The sequence below is a fragment of the Haliotis rubra genome, unplaced genomic scaffold (assembly GCF_003918875.1).
Source record: "Haliotis rubra isolate DU_JTF1 unplaced genomic scaffold, ASM391887v1 Scf1194, whole genome shotgun sequence".
NCBI classification, from domain to species: domain Eukaryota; kingdom Metazoa; phylum Mollusca; class Gastropoda; order Lepetellida; family Haliotidae; genus Haliotis; species Haliotis rubra.
In genome coordinates, this window is record NW_025765108.1 from 229,657 (window position 1) to 248,756 (window position 19,100).

The 19,100-nt window shown below is 42.1% G+C and overlaps 1 protein-coding gene across 1 annotated transcript in view; it reads right to left on the reverse strand.

The window, feature by feature from the left end:
- Window positions 1–17,589, reverse strand: part of LOC124261415 (integrin alpha-4-like) — a 123,362-nt gene extending 105,773 nt beyond the window's left edge. The window contains exon 1 of the mRNA XM_046695733.1: window positions 16,312–17,589. The gene's annotated coding sequence lies outside the window, so the exon portion shown is untranslated. The remainder of the gene's footprint in view (window positions 1–16,311) is intronic.
- Window positions 17,590–19,100: the final 1,511 nt, after the last annotated feature.

The window sequence follows — 19,100 nt, forward strand, 5'->3', positions numbered from 1 at the left end:
GCGATGGTGTGGTTTTAATGAGTCATTTGCGGAAAAAATGGAACTTCCCAAAGGATGCAGCCTGCGCCTGAAATAAATTAGATCTAGGTTTCGTGTTGCATACACATTTTGCAACAAAATAATGTTGTCAGGCTCGCTGACTTGGTGGACACATGTCATCGTATCCCAATTGAATAGATCGATGTTCATGATGTTGATCTCTGGATTGTCTAGATTTGATTCGATTATTTACAGACATCCCCCATATAGCTGTAAAAGTGCCTTGTGCGGCGTTAAACAACAAATAAACCTAGACCAAACAAAACTTTAGTTTTACGCCGCTTATAGCAATATACCAACAACATCATGGGCTTCAAATATTGTACCCATGTGGGTAATCGAACCCGGGTCGTCGGCGTGACGAGCGAACGCTTTAACCACTATGCTACCGCCCCTATTACAATGGAAGGAGTACCTCAACATTGTTTTACCCGGTGAACAGTGTTGCTGTTATCTCAGGGAGGGTAGTTGTGAGTGAGTTGGGTTTTATGCCCATTTTGGCTAATTGAATATTCCAGCAATATCACAGCAGAGAAAAGGAAACGAGCTCCACATATCAGTTCCATGTGACCAATGGAAACCTGGACTTTCCATGTTTTATACACTAAGCTGTTCCACCACCTACCGGCACGTAAATGCTTGAATCTGGGCCTGACAAATCAGTGGATGACATCATGAGCAGATATAATCCACGCCCGATAAGATTCTAATTACTATGTCCAGGGTGCCTCTTTGTCGTGCTTCCCTAGGAGAATATTCAATGCGTTACATTTAATAGTTATTGTTACTATTGATAATACTTATAATCATTTTTCTGATTCCAGGACAAGGAGGGCGGTGGGTTAGCCTAGTGGTTAAAACGTTCGCTCGTCACGCCGAAGACCAGGGTTCGATTCCCGCCGTGATCTTGCTGGAATATTGCTAAAAGCGGCGTAAAACTAAACTCACCCACTCACACTCCAGGGCAAGGTGTCTTGACACCTGTCTATGCCACTGCACATAAAACCAATTCTGATAACGTCTCCAATATTACATCGATCTATCATACGGAAGTTCCTAACCTTTGCTAACTAGGAGAAACAAGAGGATTTAAAAAGACATGATGCATTTGCCCATTAGGACAATTTGGCCGTAAGAGAAGTAACCAATCTTCCCACAAAAGACGTCTGTTTGTTTCGTTTATTAGATTTATCAACAGCAGAAATGTTTATGATTCCTGAAAGTTTTCGAAACAAAACTTGTTATAAACGTGAATGTCATAATAATAATAGTTTGCAGTTAGAATGTTGAAATATTTATACCTATTGAACTCTCCGTATATCTTTCATAAACTTGACGCACAATCTATCAATCTATCGACCGATCAATCGATCAGTAAATCGTGAAATACACATATTCGGTTATATTACAAAAAGCCCTTAAACTCCAAAGTATGAGTCGGTCATTCTACGTTGATCCCCACATGGGTACAATGTGTAAAGAACATTTCTGGTGTCCTCCGCCGTGATATTGCTGGAATATTGCTAAAAGTGGAGTAAAACCATACTCACTCACTCTTAAGGTAAATGCTTTGAAATAACCTCTAACAATCAAGAATGTATTTCCCGAGGATTTTTATGCATTCGAAACACTAAGGACAAGAAAAAATATATCTCGGATGTTTTTTCAGTGATCTTTGTCAGTCATACAGGAACATAAGTCTGTTTCTGTGAACTTGTCCCACGTGGGGGAATCGATCTCGAGACTTTGGCGAACGTTTTACTCTGACACTAAGACCACGTGTTCGCTCAACACAATCGAGCCTACGATCTGGCTTCATAAACCTATATGCATTCCACAGTGAAATGTCAATGCATGCAAATTGATTTTAATTCACACTCCATGCTAGCTGGTTCCAGGACATAAATAGTGTCAATTTCATCTGTGAGAATGTTGACATTCTTGTTACTTGCTGATCAGCCTCTCGACACATATAGCAGTAGATACTTCTACCAACTACTGCTACAAAAGATGGAGTCTTCATTGATGCTTAGTTCGTCAATTACAAATACAGACACACGGGTAAATGTAACAAGGATAGTTTCCTACTACATGCATGTAATATTTGAACGTACGAGGCTACTAACGTGAATACAATACCCGTGAAGATCCGGGTAAGAAATGGTTTTCAGCAACCCATGCTTGTCGTAAGAGGCGACTAACGGGGTCGGGTGGTCAGACTCGCAGACTTGGTTGACACATGTCATCGCATCCCAATTGTCGATCGATGCTCATGGTGTTGATCACTGGATTGTCTGATCCAGACTCGATTATTTACAGACCGCCGCCATATAGCTGGAATATTGCTGAGTGCGGCGTTAAACAACAAACAAATATTAAGTTATCATATTGTAAATTATAAATAATAACGATGATGGTGTATATATATCTATTATAATCTATTTTCTGAAATCAACATATGGGATTTGCATTTCTTTGTTAGTCATTGTGTCAACACGTGCATGTATATAAATATATGTCGTAGGGAAATAGCATAACCTTCTCAGGTTGTCATACACCATCATATGACAAGCTAACAAAGAGTAAATTATGCTATTTCCCTACAACTTCATGATTTAAGAAGACAATAACACGAAGAACAGGTCATATTTCAATGTCGGAATCTATTATTCAAAGGAATGTGATGTTAATCTGTCATATTACACATTTTTCGAAAAGCTGTTTTGTCACATATTATTTTTTGCATGATTAAATTCATTTTAAGTTGACATTCTGTGCAGTAAAGGGAATGTTTCAATGACTTTCATGATCACTAAGTGAGAAGAAATGGCTCCTTTTGACGTGTAACACACACGACGTTCGTGGGAACGCACGCTGTGGCAGGTAAACCCATCGACGTTGCAGGCAACGTAAAAATCGCGCTGACGTTAAAAACATTCTGGTATAATAGACACAAAGAAAGGTATATGATTTGTTGTAGACAGACCGAACAACAGAAAACATACTTATAAAGAGAATAACCGACGGAGCTCCGTAGCACGTCAGGTTGTATTACTCCTCACAGCGGTATCTAGAGTTGACGTTGCCGCTATCAACACATTGTTGATGGCGTCTGAAATATGTAATGAGTAGCAGAAAAAATCATCTATTTTAGTCTAGTGTTTTGATAAATGACTGTTGTTTCCGACCTTGTTAGCTTTGAAATGCATACATTAATAAAGAAAATAACGAATTCTTAAGATGAGCAAGTGAGTGAATTAAGAGATAACCTGAAGTGTTTTGAAGTTTAGGTCTCCTCTCTGTAGAATCTAAACCTTCTTATTTATAAGTTGCAACTGAGCGCTTTAACTGCGTGAGCTAAACTCGCACCCGTCGTCGACCTCGACATGTAAGGCACTGCAGTGGAATTTCGCGGACTATCAAATCACCTCCTGTCAAATCTGAAAATCTTTCGTTGGCCACACAAGCTTTATCAACAATATATTCTGTTGTATAAAGTTGTTTCTAACCAAACTTGTTTTAAACAAAATCTAATGGTTTCAAAGTAACATTGTTTGTTTCAGTGAAAACGATATATCTTGGAAATGTGTTGACATCTCATAATCGATAGCCTGGAACGGTTTATGACGTCAATATCGTAACCAAAAACATTCATTCGATATCAAACAGAAACACGTCTGGTGGGATACTGGTAACCATTCCTTCAGATCTTTAAGCAGACTCAAGGTGTAATATTTTGTTTTTCTTTCTTATTTGGTGCAAAGTTTTCAATCCGTCTATGCAAACCTGTTTGTACACTTCGTCGTTGGACCCGTGAAGATCCGGGTTAGAACTGATCTTCAGTAACCCATGCTTGTCGTAAGAGGCGACTAACGGGATCGGGTGGTCAGGCTCACTGACTTGATTGACACATGGCATCGTATCCCAATTGGGTAGGTCGATGCTCATGACGTTGATCACTGGATTGTCTGGTCCAGGCGCGATTATTTACAGACCGCCGCCATATAGCTGGAATATTGCTGAGTGCGGCGTTAAATAACAAACCAACCAACTACAACTACGATTACGACTACGACTACTCCTTATAATACGACTACTACAACTACGTCTGGTCCAGGCTCGATTATTTCACTATCACAAGTGCCATTCTTTAAACTGTCACATGTGCCCTCTTTTCACTTTCAAATGTGCCTTATTTTCATTATCAAATGTGCCTTGCTTTAAACTGTCACAAGTGCCTTCCTTTCACTATCACAATCATGTGCCTTGCTTTAAACTGTCACGTGTGCCCTCTTTTCACTTTCAATTGTGCCTCAGAACATGGATTATACAGAAATAATCACCATCCTGGGATGTATAAAATTGTTGCGAGATTGATACAATTCCAGTCATCTTTCGAATTGCCTTGACAGGGGGATTTTCAAAATTAGCATTCTGACTTTTACTGATCTCTCAATGAACCCATTCTCTTTATGTCTACCATTGACACGATACGGGTCACTCAATTATCAGTGACCTTTCTCATGAGTTACAAGGAATGCGTGTTAATGCCCTCATGAGGGGTCACGACACATGCTGGTCCGAAAATTGACCTTGTGTCGTCACTGTCACGGTTACAGGATGCTTACTAACACTAAGTTATTCCCAGAATTAAAATTATACATAAAGCAAAATAACCTTCCCCAAGGAGAACAATGAGTTAGTCTGTCTCACAGTCCCTGAACCACACTATTTCCCCTACTGTATAGTCATCTCGGCAATGCTAAGCTCAAAATGAAGCAAGTCTTGATTTCCTCAGGTTCTTAATCTCTGATCTCCCTGGGACTCCAGCAATGTGCCTGGATATGAGCGCCATATAGGCGGACTACAACAATTACTATTACCTTACCTCACCTCAGAGTGAGTGAGTTTAGTTTTACGCCGCACTCAGCAATATTCCAGCTATATGGCGGCGGTCTGTAAATAATCGAGTCTGGACCAGACAATCCAGTAATCAAGAGCATGCGCATCGATCTGTGCGATGGGGAACCGACGACATGGGTCAACCAAGTCAGCGAGCCTGACCACCCGATCCCGTTAGTCGCCTCTTCCGACAAGCATGGGTTACTGAAGATCAATATTCTAACCAGGACCTTCACGGGTACCTCACCTCAGAAGAAAAACTGACGATGGGATAGCCCAGTGGTTAAAAAATGCCCAAGATCCGGGTTCTGTTCCCAACATGGTTACAATGTGTGAAGTCCTTTTCTGGTGTCCCCACCGTGATGTTGCTGGGATATTGCTAAAAGCGGCGTAAAACTATCCTCACTTCACCTCAGAAGACAAAATGAAGGTCTCTCGGCACTACTTATCTCTCCGTTCACACGGTAGTCATAATGAAAAGTTCAGGTGGTTAATGAGGCAGCTGGGGCTATACCACCCTGTAAATTCACTTAAAGCATAACCGACGTAGCGTGTGACTCTCACGTTTTACCCAAAATTAAACATTAACCAAACAGTAAGGCTCCAGTGTCACATTAGGGCGACATTAGTCTCCAACAGAAAGTAGCATCAGCCTTGGACGCTTGGGACGCTGGGCGAAGGGAGGTGGGCAAAACCATCCCCATGGTAACGAAGCCGTGTCGTGAATTTCGAGATGGGTGAAAGTTAAAGGTTTTATGTGTTATTTATCAGAGAGGAAAACAGAACTGTCTCTCTCTCGTAATGACCAGTTTCCCCGCTCCCCGGACCGACGTACTGATCTCAATGACGGCTTGTTCAATATGAAGAATGCACTTCTTGTGTGTAGTGCTTGCATCCGGGTTCTTGGCGCACGACTTGACAATGATCAGTGGACCAGACTGAGCGCAGCATTTTCGAGGACTGGCGTTACTTAGCGACTACGCAAAAACCTGCACGCAACAGATTTGACACTGTTCCGAAAGATCGGCCCAGCATCCCATGTGTGAGCGTTAAGGAAGAGTTTTAACTGATTAGAAGCAAGGCCCGAAATATATTTGATATATTTCCACTAATCCCTAATCCTTCATTGGTCAGTGTATGATATTTTCATTCAGTTATGATAAGAATCCTAGACACAATCGCTACCAATAGGTGGCGGTGGAGTGGCCAAGTGGTTAAAGCGTTCGCTCGTCACGCTGAAGTCTCGGGTTCGATTCCCCACATGGGTACAATGTGTGAAGCCCATTTCTGGTGTCCCCCGCCGTGCTATTGCTGGAATATTGCTACAAGCGGCGTAAACCCAAACTCACTCACTCACTAATGAGGCTACCAAGAGTTCGAACCATCGAACTTCCACTCCGGAATCGCAACGAAGCTTTCCTAGCTCCGGGGTAGTAAATATACGACAATGGAGGTATAGTGCACGCGATGTTCGAGGCTGTCCACATATATCTCGCCGCCATACTTCCTATTACGAATAAACAAAGACAAGGTTGTCAGTTACAAGCAAGGCTCGGTACACAGAGCTGAGGTACAGAACACTGGACGTTCGAGGCTGTCCACGAATACCTCGCCATCTCACTTCCTTTCAATGAATAAACAAAGACCAGGTTGTCAGTTACAAACAGGGCTCATTACATAGAGCTAGGGGTAAAGAAAACGGGATGTTCGAGGGTGTCCACGAATATCTCGCCCTCATACTTCCTATGAATGAATTAACAAAGGCAGCATTGCCAGTTCAGGCGAAAGGTTCGGCGCATAGTGCTGTCTCATCATTACTTTACTGAGACATGTTATTGTTACAACTCATGCGGCATCTTCGTTTGTTGTTGAAGTCCGCACTCAGCAATATTCCAGCTATGTGAAGGCGGTACGTAATTAACCGAGTCTGGATCAAACAATCCCGTGATTGACATCATGAGCATCGATCTTCGTAGTTGGGTGAGTGAGTGAACTGAGTTTTACGCCGCACTCATCAATATTCCAGCTATGTGACGGCGGTACGTAAATAACCGAGTCTGGATTAAACGATCCCGTGATTGACATCATGAGCATCGTTCTTCGTAGTTTGGTGAGTGAGTGAGATAGCTAACAATCAAGTGATTGACATCATGAGCATCGAGCATCGTAGTTGGGATACGATGACATGTGTCAACCAAGTCAGCGTTGACAGAATATCAAAAACAGATAAAAGAATTCTTCAGATTACAACCTGACTTTTTATGATACCAGAGCCCTCAATGCCCCAACCCGTTGTCTAAATGCTCCAAGTCAGAGTTGTCTATAGTCTATAATTTAATAACGTTCTCGTGTAACTTACAAATGAATGCTTAATCGGAATGTTAGCGAACGCGCAAACAGCTCTCAAATAAATAAATAAATAAATAAATAAAATGAATGAATATTAAAAAAATAAATATATGAATAAACTCCAGAAATGCGTATATTATTTGTCTATTCTCCAGAAATGCGTATATTATTTGTCTATTGTTCGGAGTAAAATATTGCCACGGATGTGTTTATATGAGTAGATCTTCCAAGTTACATCTAATCGGTGCTTTGAGTATAAGTCAGAAACATGTTCAGAAAACAACGCTATGCAATCCAGTTGCGGTTACTCATAGTTTCCTAAATACAACAAAACAAGCAAATCGCATGCATATTTATAGGTTTTTGAACACGCGTTTGTTTATAAACTAAACTGAACGTTGGAGTGGCCTTCGCCGATGTCAGCAGAGTGCGCTCCATGGAGTGAATTGCGCAGATCGATGCTGATGCTGTTGATCACTGGATTGTCTGGTCCAGACTCAATTCTTTACAGACCGCCGCCATATCGCTGGAATATTGCGGAGTGCGGCGTAGAACTAAACTCACTCACTCACTCGTGAAGTTTGTTCTCTTGCTCCACGTGTTCAAAAGGCAGGTCATATTGCGTGGTAATGTACACTGGAGACGGCACCCAGTCTATTTGCGTGTTACAGATCTTTGGGTCGCTCCCCGTCTGAGGAAATCAGGGGGTATCGCGGGAGTGACCCCTATTTCAGTAATGACGTGTTTATATCTACTGCGGATAATGAAGAAATCGCGACCAGCTGCAGACGGCATTTATAGTCCAGAGCGAGCGGGAATGAATGTCGTGGCTTGTTTTGCGGACCAATGAGGCTACTTTACGTCGTTACAAAATATCCTTCTGTCTGGATCGTGACGATTTGAGACAGCATGATGTCAATCACGGGAAGAACATCGGGTATAATAATGAGAGTGAATGCTGATTATCGCCGCAAACACCACTGTTGCAATCGTATAGCGAGTGAGCATGGCTTGACGCCGCTTTTAGCAATTTGTCATCAATATCACGGCGGGGCACACCAGAAACGGGCTTCACATATTGTACCAATGTGGAGAATCGAACCCGGGTCATCGGTGTAATGAGCGAACGCTGTAATTACTAGGCTACCCACATGTCACATGCTATCGTGGCCCAGTTTCGTAGATTGATACTCATGCTGTTAATCACTGGATTGTCTGGTTCTGACACGCTTATTTACAGACCGCCGCCATATAGCTGGAATATTGCTGAGTTTGGCGTTAGACAAGAAACAAACAAACAAACAAACAAACATTTCTATTTCCGAGGCTAAACGTCTGTCTAAGCGGCAAGAACATAATCGTCTTGGTCCATGGAAAAACTAATAGTGGTAGGGTTCGAGATGAATGGGGCAGGGTTCGAGATGAAACGCATAGAATTCGAGATGAATGGGACAGGGTTCGAGATGAAACGGATAGAGTTCGAGATGAATAGGACAGGTTTCGAGATGAAAGAAACGGGAACCCTAAGCTCGTGCACCGGAGTAATTAATTATACTGATATTCCATCGTTTTGTACAATGCCCATCAATATTTTTTTTATGATCTATTAAAACAAAAGAACTATTTCAAATATTATTTGTAATTCGCTGCAAGTCAGGATCGATTTGGACACACATAGTCTTTACACGGTTCCAGTCTCATCAAATCATAAACATCTTCCTGAACAAGATCGCAATACGATCACCTGTAGTATAATAATGGCCATTAAACACCTGTTTCCACACACTTGTGCATGCTCAAAATGCTTACACATTAATACCCCGGAAACCCCAAGCTGCCTGTGATGCGATAGAAGGTAAAGTCACATGACTTATCCCACCGGGTATCCATTTTCTGCTGGGTGAACAGAGGCAATTTTTATCAAACTCACTTGCCTAAGGTGAGACCACATGTATCACATGTGCTTATGCTGTTATCTGGACAACTCAACCAACAGATAGAAATTTCATTTTAATCAAGATGCACGTGCAGCTCATGCAAAATATAACACTGCCGCTGAATACAACCTGCGACTCATGATCAGCACGGTCCTTTCGTGCACAGGCGGTGCTAAAAACACGTGGCTGTATGTTATGGGGACATATCATTTGGCACTGCTGCGGGCACAAATCGTCGCCTCGCATTATTTTCGATGATGATACGTTTGTCTCCCTGTGAAGCAAGGGGATTCAAGCTATTACAAGGGTATTGTTTTTCACAGGCATGTCGATCGTATAAATAAATTGCTGGTACTCGTGGAAGAAAAAACAAAACCTGAGTGGTGACCTCAATGAATACGAATGAGAGGCACAGTCCAAATTGTACCGGGGTGAGATTGGTGTTGTCACCTGTAACAATTTAGCGCATGTGGCTGCCTCGTGTGAATATGTACATTGAGCACGTGGCCTGTGTACACACGCGAAGTACATGTCCACACTTTTGATATCGTCACCACACACGTTTGTATTAACCAAGATGGAAACACATGGCTACAGTTACCTCGTGACCCCCTCAACCCGTGAAGATCCGGTTAAACGTATCTTCAGTAACCCATGCTTGTCTCTAAATGGCGACTAAATGGCGACGGGTTAGCCTTGTAATTAAAACATTCGCTCGTCAAGCCAAAGACCCAGTCTCGATTCCCAAATATTTACATTTCCCTTGTTCACCGCCGTGATATTGCTGGAATATTGCTAAAAGCGGCGTAAAACTAAACTCACTCACTTATGTAACTAACGGAATCGGGTGGTCAGCCTCTCTGACTTGGTTGATGCATGTCATGGCGTAGATCGATGTTCATGATGTCAAATCACTGGATTCGATTATTTACAGACCATTTCGCTGAGTGCGGAGTTAAACAACATGCAATCAGCCAAGTAAGAAAAACAACAGATCTTATCTGTATAACGGCTCCAAGACAGTTGAGATACATCAACTAAAGTTATAGCAGGTCGTTGTAATTAAATAACCGACCGTCTCCCGTGCAGAACGTATCGGAGAAAGACTGCCTTTAATCCAAGCTTTAACACAATACATAAACAATATTCTGCAATATTTGTGGTCACCCTAATATGCCTATTCATTTCAACCTTCAATAACACAATACTTTTCAAAGGAAACATTACACGTCAGGCGTGTCTTGTAAATTTAATAAGATAATTGGCTACGTAACTGAATGACAGCGCCTTATAACAAGATTAACCATTCACCGTAACCAATGCGGAGGGAGCGCTTGTCAATCAAGACGGTCACGTGGTGTGTATGCGCACTTGCGTCTATTTCTGGTAACGTTCTGCGCAGCTAACCTCGTTATCCCTCAATACGTTTGTGGAAAAATATCCCTTAACTCATTGAAAAAATTGTATCAGTCGACCTCACTGAAATGGATTCTCAAAAAAACCAGAAACAACCGACGATGCCTTTTTCTTGAAACGATCATAAATCGATTTATATATTCAGAACACTTCAAACGAAACGTCTTTTAGTAAAAATGATTAAGAATGGTGCTTCTTGATACATGTATTCTGTATTCTTGATGTTTTATTCCGAGCAGAGACAACTCCTTATTGATCAGTTTGTCATACCAAAATACAACATTCCTGAGAGAAGTGTTTTCCAGCAAACTGACATCCTGCCGTCTCAGAAAATAGATAGACAGGTTGACGGATTTCACCGAGAGTTGATAGACAAGCCAGGCGGGCAGGTAAGCAGAAAGATAGACAGGGTAGATAGATGGTAGACGGACCGACCTCCCATCCGCTGGCAGCTCGGCTGGCAGGTAATCAGAAAGGAGAACCATTGGCAAGAAAAGTTTACATGTATATCTAAAAGTTCCTTGGCTCGAGATAAATATGAAGCATCGCCAGAGATCTACATTGGATGCTGCTTGTATCAGCGCTGGTCCGGCACTGGTCATCGGTGTCGGGCTATCTCTCAGACCTTGTCTTTATACCGGCGCTGCATTGCCGGTTCACCGTTAAGGTTTGACACACTCGCTATTAATCAAATCAGAATTGATAGTTTGATAGTCTATTTTACTGCACTAAGTTAGAAATCGTGGTATCACGCAACGCAAGATCATTGAACAGTTACCCGGGTCAGACACGACTTTGGTAAGTATGGGTCGGATTGACAGACATAGGTACGTATTGGCACTTCAGAAACGACCTATGTAACCCTGGGCAATTGTGGTCATGCCAAACACGATTTTATCCATGCAAGGTCAGACACGACTTGGGTAAGTATAGGCAGGTCAGAAAGGACCAATGTTACTTCAGACAGGTCAGACACATAATATTGGTAGGTCAACACGACCTAAGTAAGTATTGGCAGTTCAGAAACGACCTACGTAACTCTGTACCGATCAGTAACGACAGTATTGTCTACCTGACACGACTACAGCAACCGTGGTCATGCCAGACACGACTTTATCCATGGAGGTCAGACACGACTATGGTAAGTATGGATTGGACACCCACGACTAAGGTATGTCGTGATAGGTCAGACACGACTAAGGTAAGTCTTGACAGGTAAGAAACGACTAAGGTAAGTACTGGGTGTCAGAAACGACTAAGGTAAGTATGGATTGGACAGCCACGACTAAGGTAAGAATGGATTGGACAGCCACGACTAAGGTAAGAATGGATTCGACAGACACGACTAAGGTTAGAATGGATTCGACAGACACGACTAAGGCAGTACTAGATGTCAGACACGACTAAGGTAAGTATTGATTCGACAGACACGACTAAGGTAAGTACTGGGTGTCAGACAACACTGTGGACAGGTTAGACACGATTTTATCCATGGAAAGTCAGACACGACATATCTAACTGTCGGTACGTCTCGAAGGACAACTGAATGACTGAAAAAAGAAAGCTTTCAGCATTTCATTAACTAACCACCGTGTCAGCTTGGTGCAGTTTAAAAGCCTGGAGTAATACAGGCCCTGGATATTTACCACTTTAGTGAAGCCCTCAAGCGCGGGAATAATGCTGACATTTCAGGAACCATTATCAGACCGAATCTAGGACACAAAACCACGGTCATAAAATTCCGACATGCTAAACGGACGCTGCCATGCACATTGATATGTTGGACAAGGATTGGTTTATAAAATAAATACCCCAATTATCTACCTTTATTGTGTGTACATTTCTCTGGAACACCGAGAAAGACAAACCTGCTTACAAAACACTAATGCTAAATCTCCAATTATATGAAACTTTGACAGAATAAAATTGAAATTCAATTTAAACAGAAAATGATCCCAACTCGCTTTATCTCTGAGAACATATAATTTTGATAGTAACAAGTAAACCCATTTAAATTGGAAAGGAGCCCCAGGGAATTGGGCCCCAGTGACTTGGGAATTTCAGAACCCGGAAAAATCTAAACTTGCTTCATTTAGGGCTTTAGCATTGCAGGAGGGCTGGTCAGCAGGTAAAATAATGTGGTTCAGGGACTGTGAGACAGACTAACCCACACGTGAAGATCCGGGTTAGAATTTGTCTTCAGCAAACCATTCTTGTTGTAAGAGGCAACTAACGGGATCAGGTGGTCAGGCACACAGACTTGGTCGACATATGTCATCGTGTCCCAGTTGCGTAGATTAATGTCCATGCTGTTGATCACTGGATTGCCTGGTCCAGACTTGTTTATTTATAGCCGGGATATTGCTGAGTGCAAAACAACAACAACAACAAACGAAAATGAGAGATTCAGAACCTGAGGAAAATTTAGACTTGCTTCATAGATAAGATAAGATATCTATACCATCCCATGAACGAACAGTGGCAATATTCTGTAAACTACAAATATAAAAGTTTCATATAAGGCTTTCATATCACAGAGAGGTATGTGTGGGAGTTAGACTCTGAATATATATAATTTTGATTGTAACAAACAAACCCATTTAAATTGAAAAGGAGCCCCAGAGAACATGAGGAAATCTGGACTTGCTTCAATTAGAACTTCAGTATTGCAGGGAGGGCGTGGATGTAGGGAAAATAATATGGTTCAGGGACTGTGAGAGAGACTAGGTGGAAGGAAATATAACGGAACTGTGAGACAGACTAACTAATGGCGTCCACGATAGCCACGTTACCTCTATCACCAGAAAACATGCATAGAAAACAGGAGCTGTCTGTGGCCCCAGCCAACTGCAGGAAGCGTGAACGTCGGTATGATACCAAGTGACACGTGTTTTCAACCGTGTTCCTTCAGCGAAAGAAATCTTATAGTTGGATGCGAGAATCTGATCCAATTTTGTGATAATGGGGGGATGAGATAAAAAATGATCCTTCTCGCCCGACCCCCCAGTAAACTAGCATCAGAGCTATCTGTCGAGAGATAGCTCAATTAGAACCCACCTCTGCGACCTCTCAGAGCCGATGTGTCGTGAGAGTGAAAGCTATCTCTTCTGTTTATTTTACCGGACTTACACAAACAGGATCATTGTGCTACGAACCGGCGGGCCTGGTGTGATAACATACATAAACATGTCTTGATATGAATCTATATTTTTAACAGTCAAAAGTTCTTAAACCATATAGTTCTCCGAGTAGATTTAACAACACGGCTGCTGTGCGTACATTTGAACGGAGACAAGAAACGTACTCGACAACTCTCCAAGAGAACAGATTCAGGTTATAACTTAAATAAAGTGATTTGGGAGTTGGTAAACGCCGAATTCTGAATATTCCGGCTTAGTTGCGGCGGACTGGACTGACTGACTGAGTTTGGTTTTACGCCGCTTTTAGCAATATTCCAGCAACATCACGGCGGGGGACACCAGAAATGGGCTTCACACATTGTACCCATGTGGGGATTCGAACCCGGGTTTTCGGCGTGACGAGTTAACACTTTAACCACTAGGCTACCACACCGCCCAACGCGGCTGACTGGAAATAGTGGAATCTGGATTTGAAAATTCAGTGATGGGTCCTTAGAGAAGGGTTAACTGTCTTGGTACTTGGGCACACTCTGGTGACATACAGCGGTGACACGCTATGATGACATACTATGGTGACATACGATGATGACTCACTATGGTGACAGACTATGGTGACACGCTATGATGACACACTCTGGCGACAGACTATGGTGACATACGATGGTGACACACTATGATGACAGACCATGGTGACATACGATGGTGACACACTATGATGACAGACCATGGTGACATACGATGATGACACACTCTGGCGACAGACTATGGTGACATACGATGGTGACACACTATGATGACAGACTATGGTGACATACGATGATGACACACTCTGGTGATATAATATGGTGACAGACTATGGTCACATACGATGGTGACAGACTATGGCGACATACGATGGTGACATACTGGTGATATAATATGGTGACAGACTATGGTGACATACGATGGTGACACACTATGATGACAGACTATGGTGACATACGAAGATGACACTCTGGTGATATAATATGATGACACACTCTGGTGATATAATATGGTGACAGACTATGGTGACAGACTATGGTGACACACTATGATGACAGTGATGACGCACTACCAAGTCACTGAATCTGACCACACTATCCATTAAGTTCCTTAATGCGACAAGCATTGGCAACCAGGGACCAGTTCTAGCCTGCAATCCCTCGGGGGAAAAGGAAACAACTTTAAAAATACATTAATGGGGAAACGCTTTTTGACCACGTGAGCGTTTACTCACATGTGACATCAATATTCCGCATTACGTACGACACGTTGTCACAGCGAGCTGTCGATACGTCAGGGACGTGTGCAACTACACATACGGAGATCGAGTAATCGCCCTGTTAGTTGCGAAACTATCAATCACAACTACAGATAAGTGGGCATTATTAATACTGCATATTATGCATTATTTATGTAACTTATGCATGCATGTAAGCAAGTGATAAACGACGACATATGACATATATTAGTGTGGACACATGAATCCATGTCATACCACCATATGAATCAAACACCAAACTATCATGAATTATTCTGAATGAATTTGTGTGGAGGTGGCACCGATCAGCTGATTGTGTGTTTTAGTGCACTGGGGCTTCCGGGCTTCTTGTCAACAGTACCAATCATTGGTAATTACAATTCAATTTTGCAGACTTAGTGAACTTTCACATACCTTCCTATAAATGAATATTTGACTCCCGTGGGAGTCTGGGTAAGAATGGACCTCAGCTGTATTGGTAGTTAGTAGATAATATTTTGGTGGGCAGGCTTTGTGAGTTGATTAATTACGGGTCAGCGAGCCCTAAAGGGATGAACAGTTGCTCATAGTATCGATCACTGGATTGTCTATTTCAGACTCAAATATTTAAAGACCAAAGCTATACAGTTTGAATTTTACAGGATGAAGCATTAAACAAATAAACTGTTTTAACATTTTGATAATAATAGTAATAGTATATGGGCTAAATCGAGAGATTAGTATAGAGAGAACTGGCTTTGTATACCTGTATATTCAAACTAGCTCTGGTATATCAACGTATTATTACAGCCTGTAGAAGAAGAGAATATCTTCGCTGCCAGTGTAGCCCAATGACTGCTTGATATGGAAATAATATGTTCACGAATCTTCTAGGTTATTCATAACAATATCTGAATATCGTAATAACCATATTTCGTTATTTATCATCATCTGTACATCATCAGTAAGTAAAAAATATATGTCTGTTTTCTCCGCCAGCACACGCGGCTTGTAATCTGTGTACGTAAACAACATCCCAGTTGAAACCTGTAGCAGCTCAGCTCAGTCTTCTCCGTAACAATTCATTATTCATGTCTCATAGATAACCCATGAGCGTCACGGAGGGAATATGTTTATCCTTCGCGTAAAAACTCCTGGAAGGAATAACAATAAACATCTAGTAACGAACACATGGCGTATCATACGCTGCACCCATAGCTGCGTATAATATAGAGCATACTCTGAAAGTAATTTTGGTTCCACTTACCACATTTCTTGGTATCCGTGATAGTCTAGGTACTCCGAGAGAATCGCAACTGTGTACCCGAAATAAGATCCCTCAGGACCGGAGAAAAATTTCGGATCACGAGTGTCGATATTGAAGGCGTGGACATTCGTCACCGTCGCCGTCCCAAGGAATGACATCAGAAATCCGACATAAACATACATGATCAAGGAACTCGTACACGTCTTTGCATTGAAGGTTTCAAATTTGGAAAAGTTGCAAACAGTTGGTTTTCGTGTAGATGCGGCGCCAGTTTGTGGAATTATTTAAATCTGCGAATTAAGAATGAACGTGCGTGGTAATGATTCCAACCTGTAGACTTCCTCTCATAGAGTTTTCAAAACAACCAACCAGTCGACGCGCTCCGAATGTGTGGTCAAGATGCTGAAACCTCGGGTTGCTATGGAATGTCGCCGTTACCAAGCGACCTCGCAGCGGAAATGAAACACAGCCAAGCTAACAAACATCTACACAGCGAGATGATTCAAACTTTTCAACTTTTTACAGCGCCCCCGACATCATCCGACGAGAGCCCCTCCTGGCTTTATACTGAGATATACAACCGAATCAGCTGAGAGAGTTATCGTCTGCTACTCGCTTCAGTACGACTGAGAGACCGCGCGCGCGAAGCGGAAAATAATTGGCTGGTGCTTCCGTCGCTCCAAATATCAAACCTATTTAGTCATCGCCATTGTTTGATTTGTCACCTTGTGGCGATAGCGATACTTCATCTAAGAATATCTTTAACAATATTTCTTCCCCGCAGAAAAGGATTGAAAGATCAACTGAGTGTCAAATCTCAGACATCTGCGATGGTAGTGTAAGTAAAAACGTCCATATGTTTCGTTTTCGAACCTGTTGATCAACCTACTGACTGAAAACAAGTCAAGATGTCTACCTTCAAGGGCTGTTTTATACACAATATGTCTACATGCCTGGTCCGATTCGTTTCTGCCAAGATCGATTCATGTTCTGTTCCATGTGCCGCGATAATAGTTTCAGTGTTGTCTGGCAACAACCTCGCTGTGCGAGTTTTTGACAACGAGGTCGTTGAAGTTGTGTAAAACAGAACTCAAAGACATCCCTTTGACAAGTGCCACTGACACAAGGCTCAGCTTTTGCTTGCGCTGTGACACGGCGTCAAACATGACACATCTAAATCTAATTATTCCATGTGGAAAATTCCGATCCTCCAAACAGCTACAAGCTATTGGGAAGTTGAACACATACTTTGTCTTGTGATATCTCATGGCCTGCAGTTGACAGACTGTTAGACTAACAACTAGTCTCAGAGAAAACAGTTCAAAATAATAGAAAAAAAGTAAAATATAATGAAAATGAACTTTAATACCTTCTTCATTTTCCTGAAACTGTGGAAATGTAGACTTGCCACATATTCTGGGCTTGCATGAGCTTTCGTGGGTATATTTGTTTCAGAATCGGTATGACAGACTAACAGGCTTTTGTTGACGAGATTGTCGGCGCATTGCCTGATCTCAGGAATCTGTGATTTTAGAATATATATTTCAGGATCAATTTCAAATTAATTAAGGTTATCTGAAGAAATGCATATTTCTGCTTCTTGTAAGATAGATTTGAAACTCGTAGTAGGGAAGTTCGTGTTGTGTCATTAACCTGTGGATATACAGGTATATGATTACTGCGTTGGGATGAGTGAGTATGGTTTTACGCCGCTTTTAGCAATATTCCAGCAATATCACGGCGGGGGACACCAGAAATGGGTTTCACACATTGTACCCATGTCTTCAGCGTGATGAGAGGACGCATTAACCATTGGGCTACCCCACAGCCCCGGGTTGGGCTGAACAAAATAAACGACTTGGTATTTCTAGACGATTCTGACCAATGGGAAAAATGGGTACACCTTTGTAAACATTTTGTGGTACAGAGTGTGGTACAGATCCACAGTTATGGTGGATGTGCCCTCGGTGTGGGGAAGAGCGTATCTGTCTATGCCTACAAAATAACACAATAACATAGGGAGGAATAACGCTCTTATTGCATTGGGTCAGTGAGTGAGTTTAGTTTTACGCCGCTTTTAGCAATATTCCAGCAATATCACGGCGGGGGACACCAAAATGGGCTTCACACATTGTACCCTTGTGGGGAACCGAACCCGGATCTTCGGCGTGACGAGCGACGCTTTAACCATGAAGCGACCCCACTGACCCTTTATTACTTAAACATTTCTGCATCTTCCAGTCATTAGGCAGCCTTTTAAAAAGGATTACCCTGTGCCTTTTTAAAATGAGATCTAAGATCATCAATTTCAACCCATATGCATTCTCAGAGATGTCATATGTCGGGCGCACACACTCGCAAGTAGTGGATTATTTGACACCAGAAGGAGGAACAAAAACATATCTCATCTCATCGAGATGTGCCCGTTTTGTATATACGAGGATAGTTAAGAGGTTTGTGCCCTGCTGTTTCTCCTGGTTTGTGACTCGCTGGGAAACGATCGCTGTTAAATGTCTTTATCCATATAATGATATGTTTTAGGGTCGGCGTTTTGGAACAGTGCTTATCTGAATCAAATGGACTCTGATTTCTGGCCCTTTCGAATCGACTTCTGCTCCCTAGGGGTCAATTGATCTACAATCAATTGCTTTCTGGTTTCCGGCCTTTGTTTTAGTCAACTGCACTCGATATAGTTGCACTCGGGTTTCGACTCTTTGGAAAAGTTGCACTCGGGTTTCGACTATTTTGATACAGTTGCACTCGGGTTTCGGACCAAATATTATCTCTTG